General features: G+C 41.1%; 1 pseudogene; it reads left to right on the plus strand.

Annotated features, from left to right (window-relative positions):
* Positions 1-9,506: 9,506 nt before the first annotated feature.
* LOC139451096 (uncharacterized) lies at positions 9,507-13,125 on the plus strand (annotated as a pseudogene).
* The last annotated feature ends 722 nt before the right edge of the window (positions 13,126-13,847 follow it).

Genomic DNA, 13,847 nt, shown 5'->3' on the forward strand with positions numbered 1-13,847 from the left:
AACATATATTTTTGCCATTTTTTGTGAAATTTATCTTCAACAACAAAAAGACGTTTTCATTTACGCAATATCTTTTATAATAAAGGATAACTTCATATCTGACAGCCTCAACTCTTAGCTTAATTACTCTAACACTAAGTTTGGTATATTCATGTACACCTACAGTGAAAGCTTGGGAAATCAGGACCTCGAGCTATCCGTGGTTCCAGATACGTGGAGTGCCGATATTTGATAATGTTACATCGTTATAATACATATCCAGTTCAAGGGCGTACGAGATGAGAAGGTCTCGCCACTTTACTGTTATCATTAGCTGTTTAAGAGCAGTAGTAAATCTTAGTAAGCGACGTAGTGTCTCTGTTGTCGTTATATGTCGTTGTATGTGGTTACAGTCGTTATAAGTCGTTATATGTGGTAACAGTCGTTACACATGGTTTCATGTGGTTATAGTCGTTACATATCGTTATATGTGATTATAGTCGTTATATATGGTTACAGTCGTTATATGTCGTTATATATGGTAATAGTCGTAATATGTCTTTATAGTCGTTATATGTGGTTATATGTCATTATATATCGTTATATGTGATTACAGTAACAAATTACGACTTATTTGTGGTTATATGTAGTTGTAGTCGTTATGTGTCGTTATATATGATTCGTCGTTATCTGTGGTTAAACTCGCTATATATCGTATGTGGTTATAGTCGTTATATATGGTTATAGCCGTTATATGTCGTTATACGTGGTTATAGTCGTTTTATGTGATTTTAGTCATCATATATCGTTATATGTGGTTAAAAACTGTCTTCCATCAAAGATTCACTATTACGCAAAACTACCAAACCTTTAGGAAACATTTCAGTTTTCTATGAAATTCCTGCAAAATTCAGGATACAAGCCGAGACTGGTATATTACAACCGTGCATTAGTTTACCACATTTTACATTATATATAATCTAAACAGCACACAGGATCGCCTCCGTGGTCTAGTTGTTAAACGTCCGCCCGGAGAGCGGAAGGTCCGGGGTTCGATCCCCGACCGCGTCATACCAAAAGACATTAAAAGATGGTACTTGTTGGGCTCGGCATTAAGGGGCTAAAGCAAGGACTGGTTGGCTCGGAGTCAGTATACTGTGTCTGAGTGGGGTATTCATGTTAAACTGCGGCATGGTATCTCAGTGAGCTTGCACTATAAATCGGCATCAGTCCGGACTAGTACAAGCAGCCACACAAACACACACACGTACATGCACGTCATATACGTTAAACCCCATTTCACATCACCTCACCTTACAACACACGACGAGAGCGTCTATGGCGAGGGCCGACATGAATCTGGCCTGCCTGAGATGGACCGGCCACCTGGCCATAACGCGATACGCGGGTAGTTGTTTATGGCCAATTAATCTTCAGGTATCCGCGCATCGTGATGGTCTCACCTGGTCAGTGAATGTAACAGGTGAACCACATGACCCACACACGGGGTATTGATGGTAACAAGAAAGTCCTAAACTGGCTATGTCAATAAACATCTGAAAACGTTCGAGATATGACCTGTATTTAAAGGACACAAGACTCGGGTTTATTGACAGTCCTAGCAAATTTGATTTGAGTCTGTTGTTTGTTATTTTTAGTGTTATGAAGTTGATGAATCTAACAGTTAATTTTTTCGTTATACTGAGACAATGCCTTTCTTCCACAAAAATAACGTTTTACAGACTCTTAATCTAGACTTTAAATATAAACCAGAGCATGGAGCATAGTAGCCCTTTGCCTTACGTTTTCGTTTATGGTGTTTCGTGTGTAAGAGAACTTGTTATAATACTTTTAAATGTTATCATGTTGATCAATTTAACCGTTAAATTTTATCCTTGTTACTCTGATAAAATGCTTCTATTCCACGAAAAAAAATCGCTTTTTAAAAAGTAAAAGACTGAAAATGCATGGACCGTAATTCCCCTTTAACTTGACAACGTTGTTTTTGTGTTTTATGTGGAAGAGTTATTGTTGAAGTACAGTAAACTACGGTTATAACGAACTCAAAGGGACTACTTTTTTTAGTTCGTAATAACTGTAGTTCGTTATAAGCATATATACAGCATAACCACAGCACATAGTCGGGACTAAAAAGTAAGTTCGTTATATCCGTCAGTTCGTTATAAGCGTGTTCGTTATAACCGTAGTTTACTGTAAATAATATCAGATAGTGTCATTGTAGTGCTGTACTATAAGAACATCTCAGAAGGAGAAAAACACTTAACTCCCTACGTATTAAGGAAGGTAATATATGTTATATTAACTATAAATATGATTTGCAAAAGAAAAATAACTGCCTTATTTCTCTTAAGCCCATCAGATTGTTACTAATATGTAGACATTTTTCATTCACGAACATTATATTGTATTTGTTCCGTGACAGCTGTTACATCTTTGTTTGTTTGCTTGCTTGTTGTTTAAGTAGTATTCCATCTATATGACGGCAGTCTGTAAATAATCGAGTATGCGTCAGACAATCCAGTGATTGACATCATGAGCATTGATCAATACAGTTGGGATACGATTACATGCATCAACTAAGTCAGCGAGCCTGACCACCCGATCCCGGCCCGTTAGTCGCTTCTCTCGATGTGTCAAACATTGGTCATTGTATAACAATTATCTGGAAACCTCGTTAACTCGACTACATGACTATGTAGCTTTATGGCCCCGCAAAATCCAAATAGGCACAATGATCTAATATGGCACCCCGCTTGTCTCGAACTACGGACAACTCGAGATATCAATACATCTCTATTAATACGTATCGTGTTTATTCAAGACACAATAAGAATATAAGTGAGGATAAGATTTATGAATGAACAACTTCTTTATTACAATTAAGAGCGACGTTTAGGTGTAGGTTCTATCACTTGCGGAGTGAGAACCTACACCGAAACGTCGCTCTTAATTGTAATAAAGAAGTTGTTTATCCATAAATCTAATCATTACTTATTACTCAAACTTCTAAATGCCTATCAAAGAAGAAGATAGGCTTTATTATTATCCAATAATGCCTTATAACTGAAACTACCACAAACCCTCAAGTCCGGATATGTCGAATGTTGATAAATCGAGTTATTGCGTCTGCTTTAAACCCCAGTGGGAACAGTCACCGTTATTGTATACATGCCATATATCGGATGTTAACGATATTACTTTCATTATGTTTTGCCCGTAGCGTCAGGTTTCAGGGAAATCACTTAGTTATATCCGAAGTGGCTGTAAGAGAGTTTCAAGGTATTTCTTTCACAGACAGGTGAACATGAAACTTTACTGATACAAAAGATCGCACCTGTCATATTGTATCAGGTATTTTGTTGTTTCCTCAATCAAGCAGATGTCATATCCTTTACATCATAATTCATCATTCAGACATTCTCGACTTTTTACATGTCAACTGAGCTACTGTATCAAGATAAATATTTCAGGTATTCAAACGAAACTCTAAAAACAAAACCCATCAATGCCACGATGAAATGGCAAAATCGCTGCTTGAACGATTTTGAATTTGACAGTGTTTGGTTTATGTCTCCGGTTGCCCAGGTCCGCCGATTTCTGCCACATTTGAAACCAATCTGCGCCAGTGATAGCTGTCGTCTTTGTTAACGTGATCTTTCAGCGCGGGTGGCGGTCAAACAGGAATACCTAGTTGAAGACAAGTTGAAATGTGTCTGATCAGACACATAGACTAACATGTAACAACCCTTCGTGAAGTCAGAACCAAATATCCATGTTCATGATTCCTCTTCAATCAAACCAGCCCCAAATGAGGATTTGTCATTACGCGTGTCCATAACAGTTAACATTACAGGACACTGAAGCGTGAGGTCTGTAACAAACACCAGGATAACCACATTAAATTTCCAAAACGACACCCTGAGTGAAAAGGCCAAGGATGAAGAGATGCTATCATACCTGCTGAAAAGAATGAAGTATTTCTCTCTTTTTAAAAAACAACAACTTACATTGATCTAAATTACAGAATGTGCGTTTTATGTTGAGGATCTTTTACTTTTCTCCTAAATCTGATATCAGAAAGTGTCAATGTTGAATGCTTGTAGCGTTGGTTGAAACGGCATTCGTGTGTTCAAGAAAGTAATATTCGTCATAAATCGGTTCGTGTTACAGTCAACTGCAACATGACGAGGAGGATACACCCGTTTCCGTAATGATATAGCAATTCTGATCTGTTTAAGTACACCACAAGATACGTCGTGGTGTTTAAATCTAAAACAATTAACGCAGTTTCAAGTTTTAGTTTCATATTGTGACGCGTTCATGCCGGTTTTGTTGGTGGAAGTGCTACCTACCTAACTGTGGAAACAGCCACAAACGCATTTGAGAATGCTACAAGGAGATCTTTTGCATTCATTATCATTCGTTCAATTTTTAAGTGTACCTGTCTTGACGGTGTTTTTTACGAACTCTTCTGAATAATAGAATTATCAACAGTTTAAAGGTAGATATCAAGTGACACTCAAAGGCTGGAATATGTTAATTGCGTAGGTAACACTGAATTTCCCTTTCAGCACACATCTGTGTAGAAAGACAGCGACGCTAAAGATATCGATAACACGACGGTGTAAGCCTTGGTTTGTGAAAAAGCAGCGCTTCGATTGAACGTTCGATGGCTACCTTTAAAGATTATCAGTAGGTTCCTGTGTACATGTTCATCCGACAGTCGAATGTCCGGTTATATCAAACCTGGTTATTATTCACAAGCAAGTGTTGCAAATGTTACATGTTCACGCGAAAAACGGACTTCGAGTATTAAGAGCTGACTTTAAGAAGGCCCCTTTCAGTTCGTTATATCGGGGGCGGTCGGGTAGTCTAGCGGTTAAAGCGTTCGCTCGTCACGCCGGGTTCGAATCCCGACATGGGTACAATGTGTGAAGCCCATTTCTGGTGTCCCCCATTAAGTGTAATGTTGATGTGGGAGGAAGTCACGAAATGATGGAGGCGTACCATTCACGAGTATGGGTATGGAACTGACAAACCTAGAAACCGGGATTCGAGACTACATGACAATAATGACAAGAAAGTAAGCGAAATGTTATCAGTGGATAATCAGGGACCTGAAAACAATGACCGCCTCCGTTGTCAAGTGGTAGAGCGTCCGCGCGGAGAGCGGAAGGTCCGAGGTTCGATCCTCGGCCGCGTCATACCATAAGACGGTACGTACTGTCTGGCGCTGGACTAGTCGGCTCGGAGTCAGTATACTGGGTGGGGTATTCATGAGGGGTTGAGGTGAGGTGGGGTGGATTGAGGTGAGGTGAGGGGAAATAGGGTTTAACGTTGCGTTCAAGGTTATTTCACTTATATAGTGACGGGAATGCACGTAAGCGTGGAAACTTCTACTAGTTCGGACTTGCGCCGGCGTGATAGTGTTAGCCAAATGAGATACCATGCCGCAGTGTGACATGCATACCCCACTCAGACACATTATATATTATACTACGAGCCGGCGAGTCTTTGTTTTATCCAAGTAATGCCGACAGACAGACAGACAGACAGACAGACAGACAGACAGGCAGACAGACAGGCAGACAGGCAGGCAGACAGACAGACAGACAGACAGACAGACAGACAGGCAGGCAGACAGACAGACAGACAGGCAGGCAGGCAGGCAGACAGACAGACAGACAGGTAGGCAGGCAGACAGACAGACAGACAGACATACAGCATATATAATATGTATAGTTATTACACAACAAGAGCTACATGAATGGTCGTGGAAATCAACAGTAACACTATACATACATTGTTATAACCGCGATGCCCACTTTCTTTGTGAGCAACACCTAGGTGATCATAGAAGTGCATGTGTCCATGTAGTCATTTGCACGTGTATAGGTATTCAAACAGATGAAACGTGAGAGTTTTTCTCTCCTCTTCCAGTGCGTAAAATAAATACTAGTATAGTTGCTAACCTTGTCGCAGCCTCGATGTACAATTTTACACTACTCGAGAGTCCATCTAACTTGAACCATTCGTTCTCGATGTACAATTTTACACTACTCGAGAGTCCATCTAACCTAAGCCACTCGTTCTCGATGTACAATTTTACAAACACTCGAGAGTCCATATAACTTGAGCGACTCGTTCTCGATGTACAATTTTACACTACTCGAGAGTCCATCTAACCTGAGCCACTTGTTCCCGATGTACAATTTTACACTACTCGAGAGTCCATCTAACTTGAGCCACTCGTTCTCGATGTACAATTTTACACTACTCGAGGGCCCATCTAACTTGAGCCACTCGTTCTCGATGTACAATGTTCCAAACACTCGAGAGTCCATCTAACCTGAGCCACTCGTTCTCGATGTACAATTTTACACTACTCGAGAGTCCATCTAACTTGAGCCACTCGTTCTCGATGTACAATTTTACACTACTCGAGAGTCCATCTAACTTGAGCCACTCGTTCTCGATGTACAATTTTCCAAACACTCGAGAGTCCATCTAACTTGAGCCACTCGTTCTCGATGTACAATTTTCCAAACACTCGAGAGTCCATCTAACTTGAGCCACTCGTTCCCGGTGTACAATTTTACACTACTCGAGAGTCCATCTAACTTGAGCCACTCGTTCCCGATGTACAACTATTACACTACTCGAGAGTCCATCTAACTTGAGCCACTCGTTCTCGATGTACAATTTTACACTACTCGAGAGTCCATCTAACTTGAGCCACTCGTTCTCGATGTACAGTTTTACACTACTCGAGAGTCCATCTAACTTGAGGCTCTCGTTTTCGATGTACAATTTTCCAAACACTCGAGAGTCCATCTAACTTGAGCCACTCGTTCTCGATGTACAATTTTACAATACTCGAGAGTCCATCTAACTTGAGCCACTCGTTCTCGATGTACAATTTTACACTACTCGAGAGTCCGTCTAACTTGAGCCACTCGTTCCCGGTGTACAATTTTACACTACTCGAGAGTCCATCTAACTTGAGCCACTCGTTCTCGATGTACAATTTTACACTACTCGAGAGTCCATCTAAGTTGAGCGACTCGTTCTCGAAGTACAATTTTCCAAACACTCGAGAGTCCATCTCACCTGAGCCACTCCTTCGTGGCTCTATCTGTAACGTACCAGCTTTTAGCTTCTTTAGTTATCACGCGGATAGGGGATCGAAACACCGGCCTTCCGCTCCTCCAATTATCCCCTACGTTTTGCATAGTATTTATACATAAACAATATCAGTACAATTCCACCGTATGTATTCTTTTCATGATATATATGTAATAACATTATTCATGACTTTGGGTAATAGAGTAATACTGAAAGTCACGCAACCTCGAAAGCGGTGTGCACAAACACTATTTCCCATTAAATCATAGATGAATATTTATAAGAAAAATCTTAAAATGCGATCTTAATCTCAATGAGCTGTCGTCAAAATAATTCCCAAGCCTTCTCGTGTTATCAATTTTGCCGCAGACTGGATCTGCATAGTGAGTGCCTTCCCCAGTGTAAAGGTAATTCGTATACTTGGAACACTGACACTCACCCTTCACAATCCAACCATTGTCACACCCATTGCTTGGTGATCACGTGAAGGAATCACTTGAGCGCCTTCTCCTGTCCAAGGAGGTGTCGAGAAGAGGCTGAATACTCAGCCTCCCTACTGGTCTCAGTGTATCTTTTAATAACAGGATTATAAGCCCCATTTGCCTCCACTGTGGCCAGAGAGTCCGCGGGCTGTCTTGGTAAATACAGGATTAGCTCATAATACATGGTCTCAGGTCTTTCAGTAGTCGTAAGATTCGACTTTTCACCGTGTCTGATTTATGTTGTTGGCTAACAATCAGGATCTAAGCTGCGACAAATAACCAATATCTCACATTTCCACAGCAACAAAGTGGTGGATGGTACTCAACAACGGTTTTTTCTTGCCCTCTTCAGTGGATTACTTGTTGCTTCGTGTTTTAATTATTACCAACAATCGAAGCATTTTGGTAACACCTGTACCCCATCGGCATAGTTGCCATCTGATAAATAACATTGTCATTAGTCATACGGCCTCCACTGTTGGCAGTCAGTAGCGAGAGATGTCAAAGATGACATGGTCAGTTATTACTAGCCGCAACATTCTTAATAGTTCAAATACATCTTTGTCACAGAATTTTTAGAAATATTATGTTTGTCAGTAGAACATTCAATATTGTCACAGATTATAGAACTTTAATTGTTGTCAGTGTAACATATAGCTGTGTCGTAGTTTGCACAACATCATAGCTGTCTTCGTAACATACAACATTGTCACAGATTGTACAACCTTCGTTGTTGTCAGCTCAACATACAACATTGTCACAGATTGTACAGCATTCGTGGTCGTCAGTGTAACATATACAATATTGTCACAGGCTATATCCGTCCTGGTTGATGGCGTCATATACAACATTGTCAAAGATTGTATAATCCATGTTACAGAAGGTACTTGACAGAGTTCCAATTGTAACTGACAGTATTGTCACACATACCACCAGAGACAGTCTAACACTGAACATTGTCACAGATGCACCGATCTCCACAGTTGAGTGTCAAGCATACAACATTGTGACAGATACCAAGACTTTTACATTAATTTTTTGACAGACAGTTGCATGACACTATCACAGATACCAAGACTTTTACATTTGACAGACAGTTGCCTGACACTATCACAGATACCAAGACTTTTACATTTGACAGACAGTTGCCTGACACTATCACAGATACCAAGACTTTTACATTTGACAGACAGTTGAATGACACTATCACGGATACCAAGACTTTTACATTTGACAGACAGTTGCCTGACACTATCACAGATACCAAGACGTTTATATTTGACCGACTGATGCATGACATTGTCACGCATACCAAGACCTCCTCGGTTGTCAGTCCAACAAACGAATGAACGAACAGGCAGATTATTAATAATGAACTAAACACCTAAGAAGATATTGAAAACTGAAACAAACATTTAACTATACAATTATATATGGACCAGTACGAATAAGCCCATGACGTTGTTCATTGTTACGTTATTGACAATGTTTTATCTTGTTTAAAAGGTTTTGAAAAGAGCATTCATTATAAAAACAAAACATATATTCAGATAAACATCAATTAATCAGTGCACTGAAAACTGATGCAATGAAAAATAAGGTAAAAGTATATACGATAAACATACAGTAAACTACGGTTATAACGAACACGCTTATAACGAACTAACGGATATAACGAACTAACTTTTTAGTCCCGACTATTTGCTGTAGTTATGCTGTATATATGCTTATAACGAATTATAGTTATAACGAACTAAAATTAGTAGTCCCTTTGAGTTCGTTATAACCGTAATTTACTGTAAATATATGAGAAAAGCATATCATGCATAGGAACTTAACTTATATTCCTTCTCTCGTGAAGTGTATGCGCACTGCCAGAATAATATTTTATTGTATTAAATGGCGTCCATTTTCTACATCTTCCAACCATTTCAGGTTTGATGGATCATATAGGCCAGACATTTATATCTTTTACAAGCATAAATAATAACATATACATGTCATAAAAACGATTCGCACGTCCCCGTGAGTGGTAGCGTCAAACGGTACTTATCGTGACGTAATAAACGTGATTGAATGGTAGAGCGTAGTTGATATACTTTAAACATGCCTCCAAGCTGAAACTTGATCAATGGTATTTCCTATGGAATCCAAGAAGAGACATTGTCGCGTTTCGGTTTCTGGATGGGAGTGAGTGAGTGAGTTGGGTTAAACGCCGCTTTTAACAGTTTACAAGTTATATCGCGGCGTGTCAGCTTAAACGTGGAGGAAAGCCCGAAGTGATGCAGGTCTCAGACGTTTACCATTTCGGTGAAACCACCGAGCACGGGTATGGTGCTGACAAACCTTGAAACATAATCGCGGCGAACCGGGATTCGAACCCACAATCATTTGTTTCTGGCGTGACCAAGGGACGCAACTCTGCACAGAGAATCGCGGCGCCTCAGACGACTGGGCCAGGTTACTGGATGGAATTTTAAGGCCCTAAATACATATTTGTTACACTACTGTTACGAAAGTGTTCACACACAATACTATAAAAACACTATTTAAAACGTATCATTACAATTCAACGGGATATATTCTCTTCATATCATACATTTAATAAAATGTTTCATGTCTTTGGGTACATTATAAGTCATTCCAACTCCAGTGGGAGTATTTTTACTCGCATCTAAGAGGTGAGGTGAAATTGTGTTTAACGTCGCGTCCAAGATTATTGCACGTATATAGCGACGTGCATGCACGTGTGTGTGTGGCTGCTTGTACTAGTCCGGACTGATGCCGATTTATAGTGCTAGCACACTGAGATACCATGCTGCAGTTTAACATGAATACCTCACTCAGACACAGTATACTGACTCTGTGTCAACCAGTCCTTGTATTAGCCCCTTAATGCCGAGCGCCAGACAGGGTAACAACAAGTACCATCTTTTAACGCCTTGTGGTATGACGCGGCCGGGACTCGAGCCCCGGACCTTCCGCTCTCCGGGCGGACGTTCTACCTCTAGACCACGGGGGCGGTTCGCATCTAAGAAAAATAATAAATCTATAACAATATTTTTGCATAGTACTAGTATTCGGGGCCCTGTTAAACACAACTAGGGCGATGGGGTAGCCTAGTGGTTGAAGCGTTTGCTCGTCACCCCGAGAACCCGGGTTCGATACCCACACGTGTACACAGAGTGAAGCCCATTTCTGGATTATTCAATTTGGAATATTCAATTTGCTAAATGGTGTAAACTGTATCCTCTCACTCCGCGATGTTAGCGTTACGGCTGTCTCTCCTATTCTTTAACATAGTCGTACGATAATCTTAGCACTAAGATCACTTGGAGTAACAAGCTCAGTTACCTAAAGTAGAGGGATTAGTACATAAATGTCAGTGGAGTCCATCACGTGGTCTGTCTCCAGGGAAACTCGAAGGGAAGCTGGAAATGATCAGTCATGATTGCTGGAACAAAGAGATGTATTTGACGCATGATTATGATCGATAGACCAGTGGCTAAAGAGTTCCGTCTGCCTCCCCCATATAAGCCACGGAGAGCTTGGGAAGATACATTCGGTCTTTCACTGTCCATCTGAAGTATACAGGTAAGCACAAATTTCTTGAATACGTTTTGTTTCGTTAACGCGGCAATCAGCAGTATTACACTTATATGACGGCGGTTTGTAAATAATTGAAGCCAGGCCGGACAATACAGTGGTTGACATCATGAGCATCGATCCACGCAAGTGGGAAGTAATGTAGTAAGTTAGGGACTTTGCGGCGGTTTTGACAGGTATTCCTTATAGTGTCAACGTCAAATATGTGTTTGAGAAACGTGAAAAGGTAAAACGGTAAACAGGAATTATAGTAGTATTTAATGCATCTAACACAACATCACGCCGATTGGAGATTCCAGATTAGAGTTGAAGTGAGTTTGAAGTAGCGTTCAAGATGCTGGCACTTATATAGCGACGTGCATGCACGTGTGTGTGTGTGTGTGTGTCTGTCTGTCTGCGTGTACTAGTCCGGACCAATGCCAATTTCATAGTGCTAGCCCACTGAGATACCATGCCGCAGTTTAACATGAATACCCACTCAGACACACTACACTGACTCCGATCCGACCAGGCACCAGGCAAGGTAACAACAAGTACCATCTTTTGAAATCTTTTGGTGTGACGCGGCCAGGGATCATCGAACCCCGGATTTTCCGATTTCCGGACGGACGCTCTATCACTTGACCGCGGAGGTGGTCGAGTCCGGGTTAGAGAGATCCTCGGGAACCTATGAAGATTTCTTGAATTGCATGTCATCATACACCGGCAGTGTGGTTTGTTGCTAATGATATCAACCAATCGATTGTCCGGACCAGTCTCGATTATTCCGGCCCGTTACCATAGCTTGAATATTGCCGAATGTTGCGTTTTACAACAAACACACAAACAAACAAACAACATTCAGTACAGAAGTCCCCATGGCCAGGACCGCGACAACCGTTAAACAGTAAACAAACAAATAAGCACAACATTACAGCAAACAAACAAACAAAACCATAGAACCAAATTAAACAAGGACTAATAAGTGACATAGAGACACCACAACAGGAGACAAAAATACCGTGTGATCTTCACGTTTTCAATAAGAATCTAGCCAGCGTCCTTTTATTTCAGATATCCAGAAAATGAAGGTTGCCATTATTATCCTGGTTGCTGTGCTGCTGTGCGGAGCTGCGCATGCGACACCTCCTTTCTTTGGTAGGAGACGCTCCGTGGTGCGAGGCGGCTTTCCCGGCGGCTTTCCCGGCGGCTTTCCCGGCGGCTTTAGCGGCTTCCGCGGTGGATTCAGTGGATTCGGTGGATTCCCCAGAGGCCACTACGGCGACTTTGGCGACTTTGGTGGTTATGGCGATTATTACGACATCTACGATCATCCAGCCAGAACCGGAGTCAGAACCGCAGTCAGAACAGTCGCCGTGCCCCGAGCAACCGTAAAGGGAACTTACTAGAAGACATAATTAGAGGTGTGAAGTGTTATATTTCCTTATGGGGCGGTGTAGTGGCTGTGTTGAAATCCGGGTTCGATTCCCAGCATGGGTGCAATGTGTGAAGACTACTTTTGAATTTCCGCCGTGATTAAGGTTCGAATATTGTTAAAAGTGGCGAAAAGCGCTATTCACTTATTTATAATGTGTGTAAAAATAACAAATAACGCAAATATTTGTTTTCCCTTATAATGTTCAGGGGATTGGGTAGCCTAGTGGTTAAATCATTCGCTCGTCGTCCCTAAGGTCTTGGTTAGATTCCTCACTTGATGAAAAGTTTGAAGCCCTTTTCTCGTGTTCCCCGCTTGGATGTTGGTCGGAAATAGCTAAAAGCGACGTATAAAACTAGTCAAACAGCTAGTTATGTACAGTAAATTCAGCAAGTTCTTCAAGGATGGTGTTTTATGTTTACTCAAATGCAGAATTGTATTTTTGAATGATTTTCTTGCCTTTTCACAGGTCTCAGCCACAGAAGAACGATTTTGTGAGATTTGGACATGAATGCCTTTTAGTAAAAGAAAATCAGTTATAAGTATGTGTTGGTGTTCATTTATTACGTATTTTTAGTATGTCTCAATCATTTCCAGTCATTTGCCATACGTTGCACGTTCATCTGGATAAAGTTGTTTGTTTGTTGTTTAACGCCGCACTCGGTAACCTTCGAGCTGTAACGGCAGTATGTAAATAATCGTATCTGGACCAGACAATCCAGTGATTGACATCATAAGCATCGATCCACGCAATGGGGACAAGATGACATTAATCAACTAAGTCAGCGAGCATGACAACCAAATACCGCTTGTCGCCTCTTACGACAAGCATAGTCGCCTTTTACGGCAAGCATAAGTTGCTGAAGACCTATTCTTTACCCGGATCTTAACAGGTCTCTTCTGGATAAAAGTACCATTATCATCACATGGTTGGGATGCAAAGGTATAAAATGTACATAACTTGGGGGGGTGTTAGTGAAAGAAGAATTTTAGCTGACAGCTTGTCACAGTTGACAGTGCAGCACAAAAACATTGTCACAGATACCTCGATCTCAACAGCTGACAGTCTACCACACCAAATTGTCACACATACCTCGATCTCAACAGCTGACAGTCTACCACACCACACTGTCACACATACCTCGATCTCAACAGCTGACAGTCTGACATACCACATTGTCACACATACCACGATCACAACAGCTGACAGTCTACCAGAC

The sequence above is a fragment of the Haliotis cracherodii genome, unplaced genomic scaffold, assembly GCF_022045235.1.
Source record: "Haliotis cracherodii isolate W230 unplaced genomic scaffold, xgHalCrac1.p SCAF_8, whole genome shotgun sequence".
In the NCBI taxonomy this organism is placed as follows: Eukaryota; Metazoa; Mollusca; class Gastropoda; order Lepetellida; family Haliotidae; genus Haliotis; species Haliotis cracherodii.